Consider the following 19,503-nt stretch of genomic DNA (forward strand, 5'->3'; position numbering starts at 1 on the left):
ATACATGAAAAATCTTGGAATTGTAATCCATTATCTACCCTTCTGTAGGTGACTTCAGGTACCTTGTATAATACTTCTGAGTTTCGTATTTCTACTTATTATTATTTTTGAGATAGAATTTCTTGTTGTCCAGGCTAGAGTGCAATGGCAGGATCTCAGCTCACTGCAACCCCCACCTCCTGGGTTCAAGCGATTCTCCTACCTCAGCCTCCCAAGTAGCTGGGATTACAGGCATGTGCCACCATACCCAGCTAATTTTTGTAGTTTTAGTGGAGATGAGGTTTCACCATGTTGGCCAGGCTGATCTTGAACTCCTGACCTCATGTAATCTGCTCACCTTGGCCTCCCAAAGTCCTGGGATTACAGGCACATATTTCTACTTTTAATTGAAAGTCTATTCACACACTACTCTACAAGTAGCTTAATCTTAGTTTAAGTAACTAGCCAAAGTGTACGTAGCTAGTCAGTGATAGCAATAAGGTAAGTAGTACTTAAACCCTGGCAGTCTGATTCTACTACCTATTACTCTTAATCTCAGAGGACACCAGAAAAGATAAAAATGTCTGAAACTATTCTAAAAAATGCGAAGTGCTATGTAGTACAAGTAAATAATGCTCGCTACTATGGACACAAGAATATAAATGCTTAGTTTTAAAGAATGTTCGTTCCAAAAGATGATACTGGTGTCAATTTTCCTGTGTGGAGAAATTGAGCAATGTTGGGCAAAAGATGGAGCCCTTCCGTCTTTCCACATGGTGGAAGCAGAAACTAATTCCTGCTGCAGCCTGCTTTTATGCAGCATGGCAGCACTCAGATGCTACTTGGAATAAAGCCACATGGATTTTGACCTAGAGTTCAATAACTTGGGCTGGAGAAGAAAGGTTGGTTTGGGAACAGATGGAGAGTTTGACTTACATGAAGCTGGTTCTGATTTTAACCAAGAAGGCATGTGGCTATGACAGGGGCAGAGTGGCCTCACAGGACCCTGCAGTGGAATGAGGCCTGGATCTGAGTGAAGTCCACTAGGGTCTAGGGAGTTCAGGGCAGAACCTTAGGGCTTGAGCCAGGCCGAATAGTAGCAATGTGAGTAGAAGCAGGCATCACATTAATAGAACAGAATGAGGCAAAGCCTTGGTGATATTTGGCTAATATTGGCAGCTTCAGGCATTCTAATATTAATACAGAAATTGCAGCTGCCTCATGGATAGCTGTGCACGGTAGCTCTGTTACCCTCCTTTTATTTTATACCATCTGTATTATTATATTTTAGAGGAGTTTCTTGGTACCATATAGTTGAATTTTATTTTGTTTTTGTTTTTAAGACAAAAACAAAAGCATAAACAAATACCAATCTATAATTCTATACCTAGTGAAAATATATTTTAGAAATGAAGGCAAAGTGACGATTTTTTAGAGAAACATGAAAACTAAGAAAATTCAACACCTAACCTGCATTGTAAGAAACATTAAAGGATGTTCTTCAGGCAGAAAGAAAATTATACCACATGGAAATTTTAATCCACACAAAGGAATAAAGAGTGAAAGAACTCTTTATTTGTTTTTGTTTTTAAGAGTTTGACTCTTGTTGCCCAGGCTGGAGTGCAATGGCGTGATCTCAGCTCATCCATAACCTCTGTTTTCTGAGTTCAAGCAATTCTCCTGTCTCAGCTTCCTGAGTAGCTGGGATTACAGGCATGCACAACCACACCTGGCTAATTTTGTAATTTTAGTAGAGATGGGGTTCCTCCATGTTGGTCAAGCTGGTCTCGAACTCCCGAATTCAGGTGATCCTCATGCCTTGGCCTCCCACAGTGCTGGGATTACAGGCATGAACCACCACATCCTGCTGAATTTTGCTTTTTTATCTGGGCTGACAATCTCTGTCTTTTAATTGGAGTGTTTAGATTGTTTATATTTAATGTAAATGGTGGCATGATTGGTTTTAAATATAGCATTATGGTATTTGGTTTTTATTTGCACCATTTGCTCATTTCCCTTTTGTTCTGCCTTCTTGTAGATTAACTGAGCACTATTTAGGATTTAGTTTTATCTTCATTGCTGGCTTATTAGCTATACCTCTTTGTTTTATATTTTTGGAAATTATTCTAGGTCTTAAAATATGCACACTTATAACTCACTACAGTCAACTTTCAAATATTATAGAGCTTCATATATAATGTTAAATCTTTCAACAGTATACTTCCATTTTACTCTTCCATCCTTGATACTATTGTCATACATTTAATCTCTGCATATATTAAAGATTCTACATATACTTATTGTTTATGTTTAAATAGTCAATTATCTTTAAATAAATTTAAAAAATGAGAAAAAAATTTAATTTATCCATATATTTACTATTTCTTTCACTCTTTATTCCTTTGTGTAGATTAAAATTTCCATGTGGTATAATTTTCCTCCTGCCTGAAGAAAATCCTTTAGTGTTTCTTACAATGCAGGTTGGGTGTTGAATTTTCTTAGTTTTCTTGTTTTTCTAAAAAACCTTCACTTTGCCTTCATTTCTAAAAAGTATTTTCACTACGTATTGAATTATAGATTGGTATTTGTTTATGCTTTTTTATTGTAAAAACCACACATCATAAACTTTACCATCTTAACCTTTTTAAAGTATGTAATTCATTTTTAAGTGTTCAGTGTAATGGTTTTAAGTATATTTACATTATTGTAAAACAGATTTCCAGAATCTTTTTATCTGGCGGAACTGAAACTCTATACTCATTAAACAGCTTCCCCCCTTATACTCGCTGCAGCCTCTGGTAACCAACATTTCATTTTTTATTTCTATGAATTTGATTACTTTGTAAACTTCATAAAAGTAGAATCATGCAGTGTTTGTCATTTTATGGCTTACTTATTTCACTTAGCATAAAATTCTCCAGGTTCATCCATGTTGCAATATGGGATAAAACTTCCTCCCTTTTAAAGGCTGCCTAGTATTTCATTTTATGCATATGTCAATTTTATTCATTCACTCATCTGTCAGCAGACACTTGGGTTGCTTCTACCTTTTGGTTATTGTGACTAGTGTTGATATGAACATGTGTATGCAAATATCTCTTTGAGACCCTGCTTTCAATTCTTGTGTATATATACCCAGAAATGGGATTGCCGGACCATACTGTAGTTCTATTTTTAATTTCCTGAGGAACCGCCATACTGTTCCAAAGCTATTGCCCCATTAAATAATCCTACCAGTAGGGCACAAAGGTTCCAACTTCTTCACATTCCTGCCAACATTTGCTATTTTGTTTTCTTGTTTTTGTTTTCATAGTAGCCATCCTAACGACTTTGAGATGATACCTCACTATGGTTTTGATTAGCATTTCTCTGCTGATCAGTGATGTTGAATATTTTTCCATATGCTTGGTTGGCCATTTATATGTTGTCTTCAGATAAATGTCTACTCAAGTCCTTTGCCCATTTTTAATTGGGTTATTGTTTTTTTTTTTTGCTGTTGAGTTGTAAGAATTCTATTTTAATTTTCTAAATATTTAATTTTGTTCTTTCTTCAGTTTTGAAAGATGCAGGAGTTCTTTATGTTTTCTGGATATTAACACCTTATCAGATACACGATTTGCAAATATTTTTCCTATTCCATAGGTTGCCTTTTCAATCTGTTGATTGTGTCCTTTGATGGAAAAAAGTTTTAGGCTTGATATAGTCCCTTTGTCTATTTTTGCTTTTGTTGTCTGAGGACATTTATTTATTCTTTCAGTACTTTAAGATACTGTTCTTTTGTCCTCTGGCTTGCATAGTTTTTTTTTTTAATTTTTAATTTTTATGGGTTCATAGTAGGTATACATATCTACGGGGTACGTGAGATGTTTTGATACAGGCATGCAATATATAACAATCACATCATGGAAAATGGAGTATCCATTCCCTCTAGCATTTATCCTTTGTGTTACAAACAGTCCAGTGATACACTTTTAGTTATTTTTAAATGTGCAATTAAATTATTATTGACTATAGTCACTCTGTTGTGATATCAAATACTAGGTCTTGCTCATTCTTACAATTTTTTGTACCCACTAACCATTCCCTACCTTCCCCTCAGCCCCCAACTACACTTCGCAGCCTCTGTTAACCATTCTTCTGAATTCAATTGTTTTGACTCTTAGATCCCACAAATAAATGAAAACAGAGCTTGAATAGTTTCTGAAGAAAAGTAAGAACAGTCTGTGGTATTTTTATCTTTGTTTCTCTGTATTTAATGTGTTTTCTTTCCTCAGGCTGTTTCTTAAAGATATTCTCTTTTTACTGCCTTTAAGCAATTTGGTTATATTGTTCTGTAGTGTTTTGTGTGTGTTTTTTTAATGTTTTTGTATTTTTCTTGGTTGAGGTTTGCTGAGCCTCTTTGTGCATTTACAGTTTTCAATTCTGGAATATTTTCAACCATTATTTCTTAAAAATTTGTTTCTATTCACTTCTTTCTCCTTTTGGAACTCCAGTTTTACTTGTGTTAAAGTTCTTAATGTTCTTCCACAGATCACTGAGCTCTGTAAATTTTTTTTAGTAATTTTTCTCTATGCTTCATTTTGCATAATTTCTACTGCTGTCTTTGAATTCACTGATCTTTTCTCCTGCAGTTTCTAATCTGCTATTGATTCCATCTAGTGATATTTTAACCTCAGATATAATATTTTTCATCTATGTTTCTATTGACTAATTTTTTTTTTTGTTATGGCCCATATTTTTCTGCTTCTCTTCATATCTAGTTGTTTTCGTCTGGAACATGTGGCAGACAAGATTTATCTGTTTGAATCTTTTAAAAAGAGTTTTTAAGGGCATATCTGGAGTAGTCTTTATACTAGAGGTAATTTAAACTCACTTTTTAGGTTGACCCTTCTGTGGTCTTCATTGGCTGCTACATGCATCCCATGTGGCCTTTGCATTCTCACTGGCGGAAACTCAAACTATTCCTGGCCTTGTGTGAGCTCTAGGAATTGTTTGGTTTATAACTCCTTGGTACATTTTCTTTTCTCAGAAGTCATTCTTTGCCGTACCTTAGGGTTTCACACTCTACAAGTGCATATTGATATTCAGACATATATTCTAGAGTTCCCCTTTGCTGATTTCTAGAATTCTTTCTCTGTATCAGCTCCAGTTTTTCCGGGTATTCTGGCATGTAAATTAAAGCTAAAGCCACCTTATCCTCCTGAACCTCATCTTTGTCTCCTCTACTCAGTGAGATTGCAGTTTGAGTTTCCCCTCCTTGTTCAGCAGTTCAGAAATTGCCTTTAGGCAAAGAGCCTGGGCAATCATAGCACTCTATTTCCTTTTTCCCTGGGATCACAGTTCTCTGTTGCCTGTTGTCCAGTGTCTGAAAATAGTTATTTCCTGTATTTTGTTCTGCTTCTTAGTTGTTTACAGAGGAAGGATAACTTCAGATCTTGTAGTCAGAAGTGGTTTTTGCCCTAACTGTATTGAAAATTCTCCTTATGTAGATTTATGCAGGCCTAAGATAGAAACCTAGTAATGGAAAGCACTTTGATTTTTGAAAGAATTGAATTAATGAATGAAGCATGGAATTAGGTTGAGCCACATGAAGTTGACAATTATTGATGATTTTAACCCATACAATTTATATGGTTCAATTTTGTACCTTGGCTAATTTGGATTAGCTAAGGAAAGCAGACTCAAGTCAAGGTAATTATACCTTTAGAGTGAGATCTCAGGCAATGATGATGGATCCTTTGTTTTTTAAATAATGTCTGATCCTGTGCATCTGGCAACCTTAGAAAACTTCTGTTGAATTTATTTTTCTAACAGAACATGGTAGGTCTATCTATATGGGCTTTGGGTTTTTAGGTCCAACTATTTTCTTTGGAGAGAAAGATTCTTTCCGTGATTGGGTTTACAGTTTATTCAAAGAGTATATCCCTGTTTCTCATAGGATCAATTGAGTCATGCCCCAAGACAAGGGGTTTATAAGAGGAGACTTCAACCTTATCGTCATCAGGGGGATGGAGCACAGGGACTCAATCTTTGTGAAGTGGGTTGGGAATCTTTTAGCAGGATGGTGGTGGAATTCCTTTTAAGGAAAACAGTGTCACTAAGGACATAGGCATGTTATTGGTTGTTGAGTTTGTGGTTGTGGTGGCTAGGAAAGACAGAGGATTTGATGACCTATGATACGGAGTGGGTAAGACTATATTATTGTCTCATTGTTAAATGCATGAAATGGAGAATGCAACTTAATAAATACCTCAGCAGAGGATGATCAAAGAAAAAGCCAAAGTTGCTGGATTCACAGTTAATTACCAGGTGTGGTTTTAGTTTCACTATTTCATATTATTGTACAGTAAACAACACACGCATTTAGAAGAAAAGTATTCTATAGGTGACCAGACTGTAATGAATTTCACTTGCCATCACAGGATACTTAGTCTGTGAAAATTATTGTAGCTTCTTGCAAATTATTAATGAGCTGACACATGGCCCAGTGGGTTTGGCATCCTTGCTTCTCAGAGTGCATATTGCCCTTAAATGTCAGTGGTGTTCACCATATAAGAATGGATAGATGGTTGTTATGGCCTGAATTCTGTACCCCTGAAGTTTATATATGGAAGTCCTAACCCCTAGTCCTTCAAAATGTGACCTTATTGCAAGGTAAAGTCTTTACAGAGTAATCAAATTAAAACGGGGTCATGAGGACAGGTGGACCCTAATCCATTATGACTGGTGTCTGATCAACAGGGGGAAATTTGAACAAAGAGATATGCGTAGAGGGAAGACAATATGAAGGGACACTGGGAGGAGATGACTGTCTCCAAGCCAGGGAGACAGGCCTGCAACAGATCCTTCTCTCACAGCCATCAGAAGGAACTAACTCCGCCAATGCCTATATCTGACTTCTAGCCTCCACAGTGTTGTGAGACAATGAATTTCTGTTGTTTAAGCCACCCATTTTGTGATGTTCTGCTACAGCAGCCACAGTAAACTAATAAAAGCATCTTTGCTGAACTACTGTCATAGACTGACTTGGTAGGAGAAACATGTTAGAGCAGTGGGCCATCAGGAAACTCCTTGAAGCTGTGAGACTGTTAGATGGGGTGGGCGGTTCTTGTCTTTATCCATTTTGTGGATAGACACAAACACCACCCAACTGAGCAGAATAGGGCAAGGCAGCTGACCTAGCCAAAGACCTCCTAGGAGCTTTTACCCAGCGCTCATCTGAGTGGGAGGAGTTTAGGAGAAGTTGAATTTCCTACGTGAGTTGTAAAGAGATGTTATGGCTTCCAAAGAAATTATTTGAGGTGCATAGATGGTTGGGAAGAAAAACTCATAAACGCTAGCTTTTGCCATTGGCATTTAAAGAAAGTTAATAATCTGCAGCAGAGTTATTTTATACTCCACTGCTCTAAAAGATTATGATTACATAATCAGAGTAAGATTACATACTCTGAAAGATTATGAGATATAAAGAATATGTATGAACCTTAGTATTTTAGTTCATGTTTAGGACTTCTGAAGGTCTACACTATTTCTCCCTCTGCCTGTCTGTCTCTCTCTCCCTGTGAATTATGTGGGTGACAGTGCACTTTTTTTTTTTTTTTTTTTTTTTTGAGATGGAGTCTTGCTCTGTCACCAGGCTGGAGTAGAGTGGTATGATCTCAGCTCACTGCAACCTCTGCCTCCTGGGTTCAAGCGATTCTTCTGCCTCAGCCTCCCAAGTAGCTGGGACTACAGGCGCCCACCACCATGTCCAGCTGATTTTTGTACTTTTAGTAGAGACGGAGTTTCACCATGTTGGCCAGGATGGTCTTGATATCCTGACCTCGTGATCTGCTTGCCTCGGCCTCCCAAAGTGCTGGGATTATAGGCGTGAGCCACTGTGCCTGGCCGACAGTGCACATGTTTCGATCCTTGACTCATTCTATTACCTATTTGCTCTTATGTTCATGTTGAAAAAATGTTGCTGCTGTTAATATGGCTACTATCCTAATGTACAAAACAAAGGATGTCCAAGTGTTACCTCCCAAGCAAAGAGATCTTATTAATGGTGGAAGTAAAAAGCCCCAAGACACTCACTGAGTGAGTGAGGCTACAAGAGGGGCCCCAGGCCTGTCAGCAATCTGTTATCATTGATGTCTTTCCAGTTTCTCTGACCAGTGTATAATTTAAAACTCAGTTGGCCTGTGCTTTTTGACTTGATTACAACCGTTCCCAGCTTGTGAGGCGTTAAGCCAAAGTGGTTTTCATTAATTTGCCTTCTCCCTGAAGATTTTAGGCTTGCTGTTTCAAAGAAAGCTAGATACCACAATGAGCCAACTATTTGGTGAGAAGTTTCTCCTCGGGGAGAGAGCTGTTTGCTGCAGTTCCAGCCTTTCAAATGTCAAACGTTACTCATTCTCGCTTTGGCTCTTGTAAGTATGTGTAGTCCTTTTTATTTTAATTTGAGAGTGTTTGCTTGCACTGGTAGCTTGGGGAACTTTTACTTGTCGTTTGAAATGTAACCCTGGAACACAAAAAGTATGACTAATCCTTCTTACTGGAATTTCACTGTTTTCATCAAGACCACCGTTTCCATTTCCAATTTTATATAATAAGGGCAAAATACCAACTGGCAAACATACTTCTTCTTTTTTTTTGGTTGCTGTACATTAAACTATCTACTGTGTTATAATAAAAAGCAATGCTTCATAATAGTGATTTTTGCAATTGAGACAAAACAGTTTCCAAGGATATTTAAAGAGCAAATAGTTCATGATATGAGTCCCCAGCTAATATATCTATGCAAAGAAGCCTAAATTTCAACTGCTTTTCATCTTCTGTATGGCAAAGATATTAGGTTATCTCTAGGCAAAAAGAATGGTTCATACACTGGAGTCACAGCCAATGGAAAGATTTTAGAACAATATACAAACACTCGTGCCATAACACTGACTTAGTTAAGCAATCATTGTGATGACCATTGGAAAGATGAGAGTATCAGCTAACGCAAACCAAGTTTTTGTCTTCTTTCATAGGAATCCTTTATCATTTCCTTATGTCTTAGCACTCTTAATGTGGATTTCTGGAATGCCATTGGAAAGATCTCATATGAGGAAGCTCTAGTGGAATTGGGTTGAGACTTACTGACTAGGCAGTTCTTTAAAGACAATATCTGAGTAGCTTAAAGGGAATATAGGTACTAATTTGGAATGACCTAAAAAGAGATTTCCAATCCTTTCTGCTTTAAGCGATCACCTGGAGATTTGAAAAATGTGGATCTCCAGTTCCCATTCCCAGAGTTTCCAGTTCAATGGGTCAGTGTATCTATGTTTGCTTCCAGATTATTGTGGGTGCTGTCACCACTGGGAACCCCTGGCCCCAGTTGTCAGTTTGTAACTGTATACACAAGAAATTATTCTGAGTTATTGGATCTGTAGGGGCTGCTGAATTTGGCATGTAAAGGAAAACTGTCTGCTTTTTGGTTTAATCTACAGATCACCTTAAATCTCCTGTTGTTGGTATGGCTTGTTTGACTCCTCATGGCCTGATACACTTGTGGGTCAATTACTAAGCACTCAGCTGGAACGACTATGTCCTGGCCCTGGGTGGGTTTCAGAAACACCTGTGGAGCTACTTGAAATTAGGTTTTTTTTTTTTTTACCAGACTTCCTGAATCACAGTCTAAGGGAGGGGTCCAGATATCAATTCTTCTATAAGCCTCATTGTTGATTTTGAAAAGCAGCTAATTTTGAGAATCTCTGAGTTATACTAATGGGGAGGAATATTGATTGACTAGCATTGAATACTAATTGAAGCTGAAGGGCCTATAGAGAAATCACATTAATTTGATTAAGATGATTAAAACTGCTCATTTCACTAGTCTATGATCTAGGCTTTGTGTTTGATCAACAGATACTTGGTAATGGTCGTAAGACCATTACAAGAGAGGGCAGAACTCTTTACCACTTGAAGTATATCAGAGCTTTCAGATACAGCTTAAGGTGAATCTTCAAGGCAAGTGTTTCCTTAAAACCTGAATAAGGAGTGGAGTAGAGGGCACACTGTTCCAGGTGAAAAAGACAAAATGAATGAAGTGATTATGAGGGAACTAGAATTCTGTGCTTGTAAGACAATGTGTTAATGGATACGTTGTCACTTCCTTATGTCTTAGAGCTCCAAATGTGGATTTCTGGAATGCTGCTGGGGAGAACTTACATGAGGAAACTCTAGTGGAGTTGAGTTGAGACTTACTGACCAGGCAGTTCTCTTAAGGCAAGATCTGAGTAGTTTAAAGGGAATATTGATACTAATTGACCTAAAAAGAGATTTCTAAACCTGGAAGACAATGTGTTTTCCATATATAGTGGGAAATAATAGAATATAAAATTGTACAAAGTGGGCTGGGGTCTTGGAGGTGGCTTGAAGTTGAAAGAAATCAGGAGCTATTACAGCATTTTTGTTGTATCAATTTACAGGAGTAAAGTGAAAACATTTTCACTTGGTAGGTAAGGCAGAAGTTCAGAGGCAGGGCTGTGGCAGTAATGCAGAGTAAAGAGACGAGACTTGGTCTAGCGTAGTGCTGGGGGATTGGAGCAGGATAGATTTGGCAAACATGTATGGAAGTGATCTAAATGAAAATTATTTTATTTGCAGATTATTTATACATTTTCTGCTTACGAAAAAATTATCCTGCCAAAGAGGGCATAAAATATCTATCTCTGCAACTGCATAATAACTTCTTTGGTCAAATTGGTTTCTTGTTCAAATGGTCAGAAACAGCATTCAGAATCAGCGTTAGCAAGCAAGCAAGATATTTGGTTATGTTCCTGGTTGAAACTTAATATGAGCGTAGAGTCAGTCTAGTTTGTTGCTTGTGTAGCAAGCAGACAGACATTCAGGTATTCGGGTATTGTGAATAAGCAGGTAAGACAAAGCAGTATAATTAACTGTAAAGCTGCCTAAATAGTCCTTTTATCCCAATATGTGTAATGTTTGCAGTTTTAAATGCTTTTATACAAACAGAGTGACATAAAATAGAAAGAATTTGAAATTTTCCTGGTTTCCTCCAATCATGCCCCTAGTATCTTTCAACATCCGTTTCAAAGACTGCCTTGTGGGCAAATATTTCCTTAGATGCCCCTTTACGTGCTTTACCTTCCATCTGATGGCTCAGATTGTTTCTACTCTCCCTTCTCGCACTTCCAGAGTCTTGATGCCAAAGGACTCAAGTCAGCAGAGGTCTTTGGTCAAAGACAGCAGATGGCCTCTGTAAAAATCAGAGGACTTTCTCGGCTGCCAGAGTAGTGTAAGGGAGACTCAGACTAGCTGAGGTGGACTCCTGGAATCTGGGGATTGGGGGTGTAGCAGAATAGGGAGCAATGAGAGTCAGAAAAGATGTGGAAAAATCTGCTTTAAGATGTGGATATATCAGGTGTCAAGGTCGTAAAATAGCTTAAAAGTAGGAAAGCAGTTCTATAAACATTCACCAGCCGGCACTGGGAAAATAGCACTGAACAGAGCTGGACATAGCCTTTGCTCTGGTAGAGCCATGCCTCAAGATAAGCGCCATTTATGAGGAAAAAGATGGGGAATTATAGAATATATACCAACCCTTTATGCTTTTTGACCCTATGTCAGTTTTGTGGGAATAACTTCAGCCTTGCCACAAAGCACAGCCTTCACACTTTATTAGATTCAATAGTAAATAGTTTAAGAAACATAGCTATACTATGTTTCTTCATGTCCTTAAACACAAAAATGAAATTGAAAGCTGGACAGATCTGAAGAGCACAGATTGGGGTGCTAGCTCTTATGGTTGAAGTAAAGAGCTATATGATGGCTTAATTTTTTTTTAACAGTCTAGGGTTTTTTCCTCAGGAGACCAATCCAATTTCTCTTGTAATTTTTTTTTTTTTTTTGTTGTTGTTCTCTTAGGAAATTCCCAGAGATTGCAATGTTATTATGCTCATAATATTTTTCTTTTCTTTTTGAAGTTCTAGTTCATTTATTTTAACATTTACTATTCCATTGTATCAATAAACCACAGTTTTTTAAAACCCATTCTCCTGCTGATATATATTTAGATTATCTCCAGTTTTATGTTCTGTCAAACATAATCTCAAGAATTTCTTAATCATTACTAATCAAAGGTTAAAGAATGGCCTCAATTATTACTATGAACAATAGCAGGAGAAATGTAATTTGTCCATCATGCTGTCAAATACAATAATACTAATATAAATTTCCTTAATGAACAATGAACACTTCTATTCAGTTACAAAAATTTTTTGACTCAGTGGCAGCTGGAGATTGGACTTTGTGCTAATACGTAGGTTAATTGCATCTCATGTTAATATGTCTTAGTGGGTGCAATTAAGCAGAATTATAACTTGTTCATGTTATAATTCCTTTGGCCTCTCTAATTCATTGGTGAACTCCTATAACTTAACTCCTCCTTCGTTTAGGTGTCTGCCCCTTCACAGGTGAGAGAATGTTAGCAGATTTTCTTTTATAGCCTAGGTTACTTTGACAGAGAAATATTAGGTATCATCTTAATTTCAGCATCATCATCATCATCTTTTTTTTTTTTTTTTTTTTTTTGAAACAGAGTTTTGCTCTTGTTGCCAGGCTGGAGTGCAGTGGCGCAATCTTGGCTCACTGCAACCTCCACCTCCTGGGTTCAAGTGGTTGTTCTGCCTCAGCCTCCTAAGCAACTGGGATTACAGGTGCCCACTACCACATCCAGCTAATTTTGGTATTTTTATTAGAGACAGGCTTTCACCATGTTGGCCAGGCTAGTTTTAAACTCCTGACCTCAGGTGATCCACCCACCTTGGCCTCCCAAAGTGCTGGGATTACAGGTGTGAGCCAATGCACCCAGCCATCATCCCTTTATGAAGGCAGAAGCACTGGATATGTCAATAGGTTGCTGGAAGATTCATCCTTTTAACACCATACTTTGGCCACACCCTCAACTGGAATTCAAACTTAAGATTAGAAGGAAAATGCTCTTCACCAGCCCTTAAAGATTTCTAACCTAAACTTACAGCAGTAGTCCCTTAAATATAAAGAATAATCAAGCTCAATAAATACTTTGATATTTTTGAAAAAAATGACAGATTTTCAGCATTGAGAAATTCTTTGAAGTATAAGCATATCCAAGAAGAATGTCCTATATTCTGTCTTTTTCTTGCTAAATGGAATGTTTAAAAGCTGGATAACACTGTATTCAAATGTTAATTCATGTTTTGGATTCAGTTTCATAGCTTAGCATCTGATATTTATTATGAATTCACCTGAGGTGTATTTTATTTATTTTTTAAGCGATATAGTCCCTAGTTTGAAAGATAACTTGAGAGAATGATTCTTGACACAGTTAAATTCTCTTTCTCCTGTGCCGTGTTTTTTAACCTCAGATATTGGTCTTAAAAAAATACATATATATCCAGTGCCAGAAACTCCCAGCAGATGTCATTGTAAGGCAGATTTTTTTAGCAAGGCTTTTCTAGAATAGTGAATAGAATTGTTGCATATAGTAGTGATGTGTGTATTAGATACTGGAGTTAATTCATTCTAGTCTCATCGGAGTGGGATTTGTTATGAAGAGGTAAAGAGATTCCTGGGATTCTTGCCTGTCCTTTTATAATGTGGGGGCACTGCTTTACTTCAATATAAGTTAGAGAACAAGAACAACAGCCTTTCACCCAAGCATTTCCTTGGCTACTCTACCTAGGGCTACCAGCTTAGCACAAGGCATGACTGTGTTCTGCATGGGACAGAAGAACCACAGGGAGAGACTGTTGCTTAGACACATAATATAGTAAGTGAGGGAGTTGCAGTTTCAAATGAGAGAGCCTCACTAATTCTGGACTCCACACCCTTAGTCCTGAAGGGAAAATACAAATGGACATGAAAACATGTGTCCCAATAGAGCACATCTGGTCCTTATCTAGAGCAGAAAGGCAAATTGTATTGGAAATGCCTAACTGATTTTATGGATATCAATTTCAAGTGAAAAAAACATTTTTTTCCCAGGGAAGGTCATGATGCATTGTCTTATTTGCTATAAATGTAAATGAAAGTCAATCATAATTTGCCTATGTTTCCATGTATATATATATGGTGATACATGTTGGGTACCTGTGAAGATCTTATTCTATTGCTCTTCAATATTGTAAAAGCTCATTTCTCACTTACCATTTTTACATTGATTGATTAGATTTTTTATAATAAACTCCTTTGGTGGTTTGGGAGGCCGAGGCGGGCAGAGGTCAGGGGATTGAGACCATCCTGGCTAACACGGTGAAACCCTGTCCCTACTAAAAACAAAAAATCAGCTGGGCGTGGTGGCAGGGGCTTGTAGTCCTATCTCCTTGGGAGGCTGAGGCAGGAGAAGTGCTTGAACCAGGAGGCAGAGGTTGCAGTAAGCTGAGATTGCACCACTGCACTCCAGCCTGGGAGACAGAGCAAGACTCAGCCTCAAAAATAAATAAATAAATAAACTCCTTTGATGAAGCCCCCTTTTAAAAGCCAGAACTATACTTTGTATTGTATAGTATTAACTGAAATGCAAATTGCTTAGAAAATGTTAATACAATGTGTTTGGAAATCAACTACTTTTTTTTTTTTGAAGCGGAATCTCGCTCTGTTGCCCAGGTTGGAGTGCAGTGGCGCGATCTCGGCTCACTGCAAGCTCTGCCTCCTGGGTTCATGCCATTCTCCTGCCTCAGCCTCCTGAGTAGCTGGGACTACAGGTGCCCTCCACCACGTCCAGCTAATTTTTTGTATTTTTAGTAGAGACGGGGTTTCACCGTGTTAGCCAGGATGGTCTCGATCTCCTGACCTCCTGATCCACCTGCCTCGGCCTCCCAAAGTGCTGGGATTACAGGAGTGAGCCACCGTGCCCGGGGGAATCAACTACTTTTAAAAAACCACAGGGATCATGTAAAAGAGGCAAACTATATCAAAGATGGAAGGGTGAAAGTGTGAGGAAATAGTAAAAGATATGGACTTGGATATGGATTTGGATATTCCAACTGAGTATCTCCACTTAACTGACTCAACATATTAACCAATTTTTTTTCTTATGCTATCTGATGTCTGTATCATCCTGAAATTAAGCTAGCAGTATCCCCACAGTTTTGCTTCCCCAATAGAATTGTGTGCCTGCCAAGGGTCAGGTGAGTTTGTCCCAATCCTGTTTATGCCACCTACACTTGCAATTGAATTAAAGTGGGTAATTGCAATATTATGTGAACCAGTGAAATATGACTGCAAAATAAAAGGGGATTTTTATTTCTCTGAAAACGAGTTATATATAATGCTTAGAAAGACTTGATAAAGAGAAGTTACTAGACTTGCTGTTAAATTTGGATGTGGATGAAACAAATATAAGAGGTTGGAGGGGAAACTGAAAACCTTGAAGGTATGTATTCTAAAATTTCTGCAAAATTATTTGTGGCTTCTTGCTCCACTTAAAGGGAATGGGGATTTGGAGAGAATGCCTTGTGGATGTGGGTTATTCAGGAAAGATTATATGGATTTCTAATCAGTGTTGCAGGAAGTCAGGGACCCCAAATGGAGGGACCAGCTGAAGCCGTGGCAGAAGAACATAAATTGTGAAGATTTCATGGACATTTATTAGTTCCCCCAAATTAATACTTTTATAATTTCTTACACCTGTCTTTACTGCAATCTCTGAACCTAAATTATGAAGATTTCATGGACATTTATCACTTCCCCAATCAATACTCTTATAATTTCCTATGCCTGTCTTTACTTTAATCTCTTAATCCCGTCATCTTCGTAAACTGAGGATGTAGGTTGCCTCAGGACCCTGTGATTGTTGTGTTAACTTTACAAATTGTTTGTAAAACATGTGTGTTTGAACAATATGAAATCAGGGCACCCTGAAAAAGAATAGAATAACAGCGATTTTCAGGGAACAAGGAAAGATAACCATAAGGTCTGACTGCCTGCGGGGTCTGACAGAATAGAGCCATATTTTTCTTCTCACAGAGAGCCTATAGACAGATGTGTGAATAGGAGAAATATCACTGAATTCTTTTCCCAGCAAGGAATATTAATAATTGATAACCCTGGGGAAGGAATGCATTCCCACAGGTAGGCCTATAGATGACTGCTCTGGGAGTGTCTGTCTTATGCGGTTGAGAGAAGGGATGAAATATGCCCTGGTCTCCTGCAGTGCCCTCAGGCTTACTAGGATTGGGAAATTCCAGCCTGGTGAATTCTAGTCAGACGGTTGTCTGCTCTCAAACCCTGTTTCCTGTTAAGATGTTTATCAAGACAATGCATGCCCAGCAGGACATGGACCCTCATCAGTATTCTAATTTCACCCTTGCCCAAGCTTGTGATCTTGCTCTGCTCTTTTGCCTTGTGATCTTTTATTGCCCTTTGAAGCATATGATCTCTGTGACCCACTCCCTATTTGTACACCCCTCCCCTTTTGAAATCCCTAATAAAAACTTGCTGGTTTTTTGGCTCGGGGCCACCATCATGGTCCTACCAATATGTGATGGCACCCCCCGAGGCCCAGCTGTATTTGTACTCTTTTTCTTTATTTCTCAGACCGGCTGACACTTAGGGAAAATAGAAAGGACCTATGCTGAAATATTGGGGGCTGATTTCCCTGATAAATCAAATAATGTGCACTCAATAAAAGGAGACCCTCTACATTAAAATATTGGTAAATGCATGTTTATTTTCAGGTTTTAAATTACAATATTTGATTTTAAAATTCCTCTACTTTGTTCAGCTTTTTCAACTAATTGACCAACTATTGGCATTGATCTTACCAGATGAAAGTTACTGCTCTGCATTTTAAAACTAATTTTTAATTTTAGGCTATGTGTCTTAGCCTGTTTTCATGCAGCTGATAAAGACATACTCAAGACTTGGCAATTTACAAAAGAAAGAGATTTAATGGACTTATAGTTCCATGTGGTCAGGGAGACCTCACAACATGGTTAAAGGTGAAAGGTACATCTCACATGGCGGCAGACAAGAGAAGAGAGCTTGTATAGGGAGACCCCCGTTTTTAAAACCATCAGATCTCATTAGACTTATTCACTATCACAAGAACAGTGCAGGAAAGACCTGCCCCTATGATTCAATTACCTCCTACTGGGTCCCTCTCACAACACTTGAGAATTCAAGATGAGATTTGGGTGGGGACATAGCCAAACCATAATATTCCACCCCTGGACCCTCCCAAATCTCAAGTCTTCACATTTCAAAACCAATTATGCCTTCCCAACAGTCCCCCAAAGTCTTAACTCATTTCAGCATTAACTCAAAAGGCCACAGTCTGAAGTCTCATTAGAGAGAAGGCAAATCACTTCCACCTATGAACCTGTAAAATCAAAAGCAAGTTAGTTACTTCTTAGATACAATGGGGGGTACAGGCATTAGGTAAATACAGCTATTCCAAATAAGAGAAATTGGCCAAAACAAAGGGGCTACAGCCTCCATGCAAGTCCGAAATCCAGCAGGGCAATCAAATCTTAAAACTCCAAAATGATTTCCTTTGACTCCATGTCTCATGTCCAGGTCATGCTGATGTAAAAGATGGGCTCCCATGGCCTTGGGCAACTCTGCCCCTGTGGCTTTTCAGGGTATATGCCCCGTACTGGCTGCTTTCATGGGCCGACATTGAGCATCTGTGGCTTTTTCAGGTGCACAGTGCAAGCTGTCAGTGCATCTACCATTCTGGAGTCTGGAGGATGGTGGACCTCTTCTCACAGCTCCACTAGGTAGTGCACCAGTGGGGGCTCTGTGTGAGGGCTCTGACCCCACATTTCCCTTCTGCACTGCCCTAGCAGAGGTTCTTCATGAGGGCCCCACCCCTGCAGCAAACTTCTAAGCCTGGGCATTCAGACATTTCCATACATCTTCTGAAATCTAGGCAGAGGTTCCCAAACTCCAATTCTTGACTTCTGTACACTCACAGGCTCAACACTGCATGGAAGCATCTCTGAGGCCATGGCCAAGCTCTATGCTGGAACAACTGGGACACAGGGCACCAAGTCCCTAGGCTGCACACAGCATGGGGACCCTGGGCCTGGCCCACGAAACAATTTTATTTTCTCCTAAACCTTGGGCCTGTGATGGGAAGGACTGCAGCAAAGGTCTTGAAATGACCTGGAGACATTTTCCCTATGGTCTTGGTGAACATTTGGCTCCTCGTTACTTTTGCAAATTTTTGCTGCCAGCTTGAATTTCTCCTCAGAAAATGGGATTTTCTTTCCTATGGCATTGTCAGGTTGCAAAATTTCCAAACTTTTATGCTCTGCTTTCCTTTTAAAACTGAATGCCTTTAACCATACCCAAGTTACCTCTTGAATGCTTTGCTGCTTAGAAATGTCTTCTGTCAGATGCTCTAAATCGTCTGTCTCAAGTTCAAAGTTCCACAGATCTCTAGGTCAGGGGCAAAATGTCACTAGTCTCTTTGCTAAAACATAACAAGAATCACCTTTGGTCCAGTTCCCAACAAGTTCCTCATCTTCATTCATAGACCACCTCAGCCTGAATGTCATTGTTCATATCATTATTGGCATTTTGGTCAAAGCCATTCAACAAGTCTCTAGGGAGTTACAAATTTTCTCACATTTTCCTGTCTTCTTCTGAGCCCTCCAAACTGTTCTAACCTCTGCCTGTTACCCAGTTCCAAAGTCACTTCCACATTTTTGGGTATCTTTTCAGCAGTGCCTGCTCTACTGGTACCAATTTACTGTATTAGTCAATTTTCATGCTGCTGATAAAGACATACTTGAGACTGGGCAATTTACAAAAGAAAGATTTTTTTTTTTTTTTTTTTTTTTTTTTTTTTTTTTTTGAGACTGAGTCTCGCTCTGTCACCCAGGCTGGAGTGCAGTGGCGCGATCTCGGCTCATTGCAAGCTCCACCTCCCGGATTCACGCCATTCTCCTGCCTCAGCCTCCCGAGCAGCTGGGACTACAGGAGTCCGCCACCAAGTCCGGCTAATTTTTTGTATTTTTAGTAGAGACGGGGTTTCCCCATGTTGGCCAGGATAGTCTGGATCTCCTGACCTCGTGATCCGCCCGCCTTGGCCTCTCAAAGTGCTGAGATTACAGGCGTGAGCCACCGCGCCCGGCCAAAAGAAAGAGATTTAATGGGCTTACACTTCCACGTGGCTGAGAAGGCCTCATAATCATGGTGGAAGGTAAAAGGCATATCTCACATGATGGCAGACAAGAGAAGGGAGCTTGTGCACAGAGACCCCCATTTTTAAAAACCATCAGATCTCATGAGACTTATTCACTATCACAAGAACAACATAGGAAAGACCTGCCCGGCGATTCAGTTACCTCCCACCCACAACATGTGGGAATTTAAGATGAGATTTGGGTGGGGACACAGCCAAACTGTAACACTATGATTTCAGAATACAGCCACTGCAGAGTTTATGCTATACCACAAGGGACACTCTAGATGAGCTGAGTGATTTTCTAGGAAAATGTTTTGCTCTTTTTTTTTTTTTTTTTTAAATGATTTTATCAACAGGTT

The sequence above is a fragment of the Chlorocebus sabaeus genome, chromosome 21 (assembly GCF_047675955.1).
Source record: "Chlorocebus sabaeus isolate Y175 chromosome 21, mChlSab1.0.hap1, whole genome shotgun sequence".
In the NCBI taxonomy this organism is placed as follows: Eukaryota; Metazoa; Chordata; class Mammalia; order Primates; family Cercopithecidae; genus Chlorocebus; species Chlorocebus sabaeus.